At 44.9% G+C, this 9,238-nt stretch overlaps 1 protein-coding gene and 1 pseudogene across 2 annotated transcripts in view; one reads left to right on the plus strand and one right to left on the minus strand.

The window, feature by feature from the left end:
- Window positions 1–6,389: 6,389 nt before the first annotated feature.
- LOC105553938 lies at window positions 6,390–9,064 on the minus strand (annotated as a pseudogene). Its single transcript, XR_001008241.1, has 4 exons — window positions 9,043–9,064; window positions 8,761–8,854; window positions 8,418–8,561; window positions 6,390–8,260 (listed from the first exon to the last, which is right to left on the minus strand). The product of XR_001008241.1 is annotated as an uncharacterized LOC105553938 (transcript).
- The window catches only part of TENM3 (teneurin transmembrane protein 3), a 718,045-nt gene continuing 717,510 nt past the window's right edge, over window positions 8,704–9,238 (plus strand). Inside the window, exon 1 of the mRNA XM_012000130.1 lies at window positions 8,704–8,875. The gene's annotated coding sequence lies outside the window, so the exon portion shown is untranslated. The remainder of the gene's footprint in view (window positions 8,876–9,238) is intronic.

Genomic DNA, 9,238 nt, shown 5'->3' on the forward strand with positions numbered 1-9,238 from the left:
TCCAAAAATGATCCATAATTTTAGGCAAGAGGACAGCGGATAGCTTTACCTAGAATGTTGTTAGAAATATCTTTCTTTGCCTCACTTGGGACGTTTGTACCCTAAGAGTAGTGGTGTTTCTGGTGTCATCTTTAAGCAAACAAAGAATTCCATGACCCATGAAGATGACTGTTTAGGCTTCCAGACTGAGGTAATTAATGCAACTGTGGCCTAATGTACTTCCGACATCAGGATTTATGGATGACCCAGGTTTAGTCTCTTAGAAAAATCAGCTATGAGTTGAATATAGACTTGAAAGTAAAGAAGAAATAAAATATCAAAATCTTATATTGTATTTTAAATTTCTAAAGTCTTAAGGAAGTTGTCTGTCTATGTCCATTTCAAATGGGTATAATGGTCCATGACAGGCTTTGAGAAAATAGGCTATGAGCATGAACTTCATCGTAAGTATGTTGTTAAGAGTGGCAGTGGTATTGATGATGTAAACATCTTTCCTCTCCTGGCATTAACAGACAGAAATGTGACTTGTAGATTCAGTCTCTCCCCACCAACACATATGTAAGCAAAATGTGAAACTCCCCTCTCTGCTTACATATCTTTAGTTGATAGTTCACAGACAAGAAGTTTTGTGAGACTGAACCCTAAATGATCTGTTAATGATTTGGGATTTTAAACAGTTTGCTCTGAAAGCTGGTTCTTGTAATCAAGTTTGACATGAAAATAGCACTGTCATTAAATTCAAGGAAATACCACAGTTTAATGCTTAATCACATTAAATTTCAGATAATTTGTATGTCGTGAAGCTGTATTTTGGAAACATCGGTTGGAGCTTTAGTACTGAGCAGACCATATATCTACACAGACTCTTAGTCTCAGGGCACTTCAGTATCAAGTTGTAGTTTTGGGAAGCTGGTATGGAAAAAAACAAAACAAAACACCTGTTTATTAATTGCATAGAAATGTTTTAGGGCATACCTACATGTCATTAAAGTGGCAATGATAGCGAATAATAGGGCTACAATTACTTTCTTCTAGAACCAGTTTCTTTCTTTCAAGGGAAAAATTCTTGCCCCGTCACTTGCCTCATGAATTTCCAGGAGTGTTCCTTGCCTCTGATTTGAAGCATGTTAATGTTGTTCTTTTTCAAGCAGTTCTGATTCTTTGCCCTATACATTTCTGTGGATAGCTGTTGTCTGGGTGATGGAAGGGTAGAGATTAAATTGAATTTCTTGCAGGGTCAGTTTACATAGTGAGTTCTGAAAGCACACTGAGTGGAAGATTTACATTTTCAAGCAAAATCATTGAAATTATGGTGAGTAAAACATATGATAAGGATATTAACATATACCTAATAGGTCACCCATACTCACGTGGGAGTTTTAGTACTTCTTAGTAATTCCATTTACTTGACACAAATGGTTGTAGCTGATTGCTCTAACCTATCACCGTACCTTGAGCAAAACAACGGATGGCATTCAATAAGGAGTTAGGATCCATTAAAGAGAAGCCCATTATAACAGCTTATACAATCTACAATGCAAATGAGAACACTGTTTCAACATAAGATGAAAAAGGCATTCTGAAAGAGGCTAAAGTATTTTCTAAATTTTAAAAAAGCGCTAGTCTTGACTCCTAAGATTTCTTAAATATTTTTCAAAGTGTCAACTCTTGAACTGTGGAATATGTCTTTCGTCTTCCCACTGTAAGGATTCAAACTTCTCATAATGCACAAAAAGATCTCCAGTCAGGATCCCCCCCACCCAATACAGCGTTGTGTTAAACTTCATCCAGTTGTCCAGCTAATTCTTATGCTTCTCCAATTTTACTGGATATGATGTTTTTATTGGGGTTCATGGAAGCATGGCTAATGATATCAGCAAGCTTTGTAATTTCTCACTGCCAGTTTTCTACACAACTTACACTTTTGTCACTCAAACTGCACCAAATTGCTCCAACAATTAATCTTAAAGCGCAGGAGTAGGGGGACTTTTAAATGGACCCCTTCTTGGGATTCTGTGTTAAAAACAGAAAAGTTCCCATGAATGAAGGGGGTAAGTTAGCTTTTCCAGCCTCTGCCTCTCCCCAAGTCTCACTCTTCTCTACCACCCCCCAAAAGGGAATGAATTACATTTCTCTTCTTGTCCTTTAAATGAATAGCATAGTTTGGGTGAAATTATCGGGCAATTGCATGCCTTTTATGCAGATAATGCTATTTGATGAAAGCGGTGTTTTGATCTGCTAAGGATAATACAGATCCAGGGTTGGATTCATTGGTGAGAGTAAAGCTGTCTTCTGTGATAACTTCATCTCAGCATGAGGTCAGACGGGGAAAACTGGGATGGGGGATTAAAAAATGACACAGTCGGAGCAGTATTCAGTTCCCTGCTGTGCTCCTGGCTGCACACTATAGCTTATGTTTCTGATCTGTTATGGTATTGTCTGCCTTTCTCTCTCGGAGCAGAAAGAGATTGCTTAAAACTTTTCTTTTTTCAGCTAGAGGGATTAGTTCTGTGCAGCTTTTTTAATTAAAGAAACTGTATCTTTTTCAAGGCAATTTAAAGCTGCAAGAGAAGAACCATCAACATCCATAACTTAGTACTATTATCTGTAACAAAAGTGTAAGCTCTAAATTTGATATTCAGAAATAGGGGAAAGGAGCTATAGAATTCTGTTGTATTTTTAACCTTCAGTGGTTGCTCCAATCCTTAAATGAAGAATAGTAAATAAATTATTTTGTATAAGTCCTGAATATGTTTCTATAAGTAGTAACTTTCAGCCTCTTTGCTTTTTTAGCTTAGCTGAGCTTGCTTAATTAAATCTTCATGATGATAGCGAAGTGCACTTGAAAATGGTGTAAGAGGAAATAGATTTGACTATATATCCTCTTCTTTACCCAGAGATCATTTTTAAACATTTCCATTCTACTGAAAGTGATAACAGTAGAAAATGTCTGCTTAATATGGGCAATTTGCATTTAAACAGTGCAAAGTACAACATTATGGTACTTTATCACGACGAATCTTTCCATTTGTGATAAGCGGTCATCATCTTTATTAATCTGAGGGGAGCATGGATTGAATCTATCCAAAGTGATGATGAATTTGTCAGGACATATACATTTGAGTTGAATTTATAGCTCAATTTAACCCAGGTTAATGTCGAAAATCCTCAAATGTTTCCAATAAGGCCCATATGGTTATCACTTTACAAAGCACACAGGCTCTGCGCTTCAGTTGCAACATACACATCTCCAACTAAATTCCATGCCAGATCAATTAGAAACAGTCCTCCTGAGCAGACAGGAACAAACAGAGATTGTTTCCCCAATACCAGCTGAACCCTTGTCTTGAAGAAATGAAAAGCAGTCATCTTAGGCGCTGCACTTCTTACCACTAAAAATCCAAAGGCAAGGTAGAAGACAATAGGGTTTTATAAATAATGTCATATTTAATATAAAAACGTGAGTATCTACACGTTATAGGTGCTTGCTACAATTTGTTTCCAAATTTCGATAAGTATCATATCCTACTGAAAAAGAGAAAACCAAAATTTGATCTCTTTGCCTTTTCTCATTGTTTTTGTCTTTACTTTAAATTATGTTTCTGAGGAAAGTCAACCAAGGTCAAAAGTGGTTTGTTGTAATGACCAGAATTTTAAAATGATGTCCCATTAAAAACTTGATGGTAGAGAAGAAAAAAGTGTACTTAAATACATTTTCGAGGTAAATTTTATTTATGACATACCCCTATTTAAAAAAGAAAGTCAGAAGGGCTAAAGACAATGAAAATATTTTATTCGTGTATCCACTCATTCATTCAACAAACATTTATTGAGCAGCTCCTATATGCCAGCCCATGGGCTAGGCTTGTGTGTCCAATGAGGCATAAGGTTGAGCCCCTACACTCCAAGAGTGCTCAGCTATTAGGAAAGACCTATACAAAAAACAGTGCCATCCTTTATTACATGCAGAAAACACAGTGGAAGCACTGCCAAGGAAGGAGAGTATCACTGATAGGTGCTTTAAAAGCTCTGTGTTCTAGGGGCTCCAGATGCAGGGCATTCCAGACTAAGAGGTCACCAAAGGGAGGAGAAAGAGTAGGGCACTTCTGGGAAATAAAAAGATGTTCAATTTGTCTGATACTGAATTATAGTCACTTGATGCCTATATTTTTAACCTATATTTACAAGTTAACATATAAGCTGGAACCTAAAATATCTAAAGGGTGTTGTTTTACTAAAAAATTGTCCTGTAATGTCACCATTTTATCATAAACCTTGCCAGCAGCTAATGCCTACCTTGAGTACACTATATACGCTTCTCACTGAAAAGTTGTTTATAGAAAATATGACAGATTTTAAAAGGCACTCCATGATAACTCTTAATTATAAAGGTTCCAACTTTCAGTGTGGAGTAATGTAGCAAGTTTTAAACACATTCACAGAGCTAAACCAAAACCGAAAGTTCCACATGTTAAAAGATGCTGGTGTTCAAAATGCTTTGCAAAACCTGGGGTCTTTTATGAGGCTCCAGCCAAAGCAAGGGAGCCCTTGGGTGGTGCTATGCAAATGCTTTTTCACCGAAGGTTGGAGCCACGCATAGGCCAGGTTTACGCCATGGAATACAAGCAAATGTACTGGAGAAGCATGGTCCCAATTAAAGGTTGCTTCGTCTCATCACCAGTCCATTCAGTGGCTCCAAAATGCATGCACATTGAGAGAGGCTTATCTTGCTTTAATTAACATAATGAAAACATATTTTCCTCTACAAACAGTCATTTAATTTTATGACTTTGTCAGTGATCGAATTAAAATATTTGTTTTATAGTTCCCTCAATCTAACAGCCAAGGGATAAGTTATTTTTTGTCAGTGGGGGGAAAACCCCACCCAATAATATCTTTAAGGCTACTTGAGAGACTTACATGTAAAATTTAAGTTTTAGTGTTGTTCACTGTGAAGCCATTTGTGTAAGGCAAACACCTCAGGTGCCTAGAATTTGGGGTTTGCTCAGTGGCTACCAGCCTTTAGCCTGTGTTCTAAAGTGGCCCATCACCTATTTGCTGTTCTCAGTTGAGACATAACCTTCTTTTGGGCATATGTGGGTGACTGGCTTTCCTGGTTCTGAGGGGTGAGCTGGAAGGTCTAGGTACCTGATATTTGGCTCCCCTAGTCATTTCTACCCCGTTCCTCATCGTTCCTAGGGTCTCCCGAGTGGGAGAGGTTGCAGCCGGTGAGCCACTGGGTTTGAACCCAGCAGGCAGGCCGCTCAGGCCTCAGGTTTGCTAGAGCAGATGGAACAAAGTCCAAAGAATAGGTAAACTCGAGTGATGTCCACAAGCCTCCTTGGAGAGCCTAATACCTGCCTCACCCGGCGGGGCGGTCCCCTTCTGCACGCCTGAAAGCCTCGCGTGTCAAAGGAGGAAGTGGCTGCGGAGACCGTCGAGTCTGCACGGGAGAGAGGCACAAACAGCTGCTACCCGGCCCCTTCAGGTCCAAGCTGGCTCTTTAGGACAGGAGGAGAAAACCGACAGCCCCCAAAGGGGAGAAAGGGAAGGCGCATGTGATGCTGACTAAAATGGACAGGTGTCACCTTCAGGTGGGCAGCGCCACTTGGCAGAGACTTGGCCCACAGGGAGGCGGTGGAGCAGCAGGGCAGGGTGCTGTTGGCCTTGCCTCAGTAGTGGGGCAAGAGCCTGGCTCCTCTTCCCCAAAATGAATCCGGAGGTTCCGCCCATTTTTTCCCCCTAAGGACTTTTTAGAGGCTTGCAAAGGCCCCAGGCATGCGTTCCTAAGAGTAGGGCTAGGCCAGGGGAGCTGGGCCACATTTTCCTTGTGGAGAGCTGCGCATCTGTGTGACAAGAGGGGCCCACGGGAGGGCGACGCCGCCAGCTCCGTCCCATTATCCCGAGCACTACCGGCTGCGTTCACACCGCAAAGTCACCAGCTGCGCCGGGCAGAGTTTGCTGAGAGGGGCCAGAGGCTTGCAAAACAGACAACGATGTCTTGCATTTCTTCTCTCGCTCCAGTTTTTATTGCTGTGGAGGGCACGGCGTGAGCTGCCCGCCATCCCCGCCCTCTCTTGACAACAGCTCAGTGAGGCAAAAAGCATGATGGTCACGTAGCGAGCTGCCTCTCTGCTTTCCAGGGATTCATTTGAAGGAGGAAGCGTGTGGTAGTTTGGCACTGCACAACATCAGCTTTTCCTAACGGCCTCAAATGATGGAACTTCTTTGTATGAGAGACAGACCCAAATTTAACACACTTAAGCTGCCTGGATTACAGGCGCAGGCAGATGTAGAGGAGGACCCCTGCGCGCTTTGTCCACCAGCGACGCCTGGCATAGAGTGCGCAGGGCCGTATTAATGAGTTCTAGAGCATTTTTTTTTCTATATTGCAAGCATAGTGTAAATGTTCAGCATTGCATACTGAAAAACTTTGAATCTCATGTAAGAAGGAACTGGGCTAGAGACAGGAGCCAAGATTTATTGCCATTTCTAAGTTTTATGAGTTCTATTGTTTCCTACCTTTATTACCAGAGTTAGCTGTAATGAGGATTCTAGGAAAAAAGAGCTGGAAAAAAGCAGCATCCCCCAACTACCACAATGTAGCACTTCAGTTCTGGCCTCTTTAGGATTGGGGCAGTGTCTCATCTCTATTGTGTATTCCTAGATAGTAGGAGGGAGTCTCACTTACATACTTACAAAAGTTTTAAAGACCTAATACTTTTGTGTGCGTGTGGGAACTGGGCCACAAAAGTGCTTTATGAAAGAGTTTCCTTACGGTCATGTCCGGATTCAAATTTCAAGTAGTTTGCATGCTCTTCATGTAATATCTGGGAGATATCTTCATAATTAACAAGTTTTTTTAAAAAAAAAAAATAATGAGAATGGTTAGAATGAGTGGGGGATATCATTAATTCGCCCCCATGACCTTATCTTTTTCAAGTGTGAAATTCAGTGGCAGAAGGAGATGGATCTATCCCAGGGTGACTCTAGATTCTTCCCGCAAAGATGTGCGTGTGCTGCTTTCCATCAGTAGTGCCCCGAGAGCCGGGTCGGGTTCGCTTACTACCAAGACTTCTCTACTTAACGCGCTGCGCTCGGGCACTTAGCAACTTCGGGAACACGGGCTGTGGGTCTGGGCACACTAGTTCGAGTTTAGGGATTCTCCTCCCTTCTAGCCCAAACTTTGGAGAAACTATCATAAAGGTTCAGGCTTTCCTAGGAGGCGTCGTCCGTGTTCTCCCAGTGCTCGATCTGTTTCTGGTTCTGCACGGCAGTTAAAAATGCAAGTGGACTTCCTAACGGCCGAGTACAGGTACAGGTCGCCGGAATCCTCCGCTCTGAAGCTGAAAGTGGACGGTGGCGCGAGGAGGCTGGGAGCGCACCAGTCTCCGCCACGCTTCCAAGGACAGGTCGGCGGCGGCCGGGGCAGGCCTGGTCGCCGGGTCTCAGCCCTCCACCTGCGGACTGCGGGTCCCAGGGGAAGGCAGGGAGATGCTCGGGCGTCCACGGGGGAGCCGCACGCACTCGGCAGTCCCAAGCGCGCATGCCCCACCTCTGCCACCGCCCCGTTCCGGACCCGAAAGGAGCCTGAAGGATCCCACGGACCGCCGAGCCAGAGAGCGGTTCTGCTCAGGTCGCCCATTCGGAGCTACAAAACTCTGGAACTTCCAGCAGTTTCGGAAGCTCCGGGGGAGGACTTTCCTGCAGATAGGGGGCGGGGGCTGGGGAGCGGGGAGCCGGGAGCCAGCGCTGCGGTGGGTAGAAAGTGGCAGTGTCTTGGGAGGAGCAGCAAACTTTTTTTTCCCTCCCACAGCAAACAAAATCGAGGCAGGGACAGTGTTCGGCTGCTAATCTGAGGGGAGAATGGAGAAGAAGGAAGAGTAGTAAAAGCGGGGAGTGGAGCCTTCGGAGGACTCCCGGGTCCGCCCCTGGCAAGGTGATGCTGGGCGGAGGCCTAGGTGCTTGAAGCCGGGGGACAGACAATTGTTCTGCTACAGTGCCGAATGGGGCTGGTAAGGAAGTCTGAGTGTTTACTGCCTCCCTTCCCTGTCCAAAGGTCATTTGCGCTTTTCGGTCTCGGACGAAAGGACACTGTGGAAAGGAAGGCGCGGGTCATTTTCAGAGGCTCTGCAAAGGACGGGCCGCCTACCGGGGGTGGAAATCCTTAATTACACCCTTCTGCCTCGGAATCCGTCTTCCTGGCAGTGTCTTGCACTCCCACCTCCTCGGGTGACTCAGCTGACCTGAAATGCCCACCCTACGGAAGATCAAGAAAAGTAGTTTTCTAAGAAGGTTAGAGGTTTGATTACACAGAGAAGTGTTTCCACTTAAGTCCAAAGCAATTACCCGCCCCCTCCCCCAGGGCCGCCTCGCCGCCACCCGTAGCAGAAAAGGACAGACCCCCACGCACGTACCCCCGCACTTTGTTGGTGCGTGTGAATTTCAAATGGCGCAGTAAGTTCATTAGTGTTTGCAATCAGCGGCGGGCAGACCCCTCATCAGAGCCGAAAGCCGGCAAGAGCCATTCATCAGCGTGAAGTGTTATTCACGGATGACCCCTAAATCACGGCGAGAATAGTAGAGGCACTGATTGGTCACAGCATGGGAGCCTCGGTGCTTTCCCGAACCCGACGCGGCCGGGAGGAGGGAAGGAGGGAGGGGCGGCGAACGTGGTTCAGTCCGGCAAATCCCATTTGACAGAAAAAGGCAGTAAACGGGGAATCTCTTTTTTTGAATAAAGAAGAAGAAATAAAGTACCTGTCATCTTGACAAGTGGCGGAGCAGAGGAGTCAAGGATTATAAATGATCACAGCCAGGTCCAGCTCGCCCCGTGATTGGGCTCTCCCGCGATCTGCACCGGGGGAAGCGCATGGTAGGCTCCTCTCCTTTCCTCCTCTCCCTCGCACACTCCCGCACACACACACACACGGACACGTGTACGCGCCCGGGCTCGGGCACACTCGGCCCGGCGCGTCCCCCGCCGCACAATTACGGTCCTGGATGCCGCTCCCCGGCCGGGCGTCCCGGGGGCCTCCTCACCTGGCCCTTCTCGCCTTCCTCCCCTAGATAGTAGGAGGGAGTCTCACTTACATACTTACAAAAGTTTTAAAGACCTAATACTTTTGTGTGCGTGTGGGAACTGGGCCACAAAAGTGCTTTATGAAAGAGTTTCCTTACGGTCATGTCCGGATTCAAATTTCAAGTAGTTTGCATGCTCTTCATGTAATATCTGGGA

The sequence above is a fragment of the Mandrillus leucophaeus genome, unplaced genomic scaffold (assembly GCF_000951045.1).
Source record: "Mandrillus leucophaeus isolate KB7577 unplaced genomic scaffold, Mleu.le_1.0 Scaffold62, whole genome shotgun sequence".
In the NCBI taxonomy this organism is placed as follows: domain Eukaryota; kingdom Metazoa; phylum Chordata; class Mammalia; order Primates; family Cercopithecidae; genus Mandrillus; species Mandrillus leucophaeus.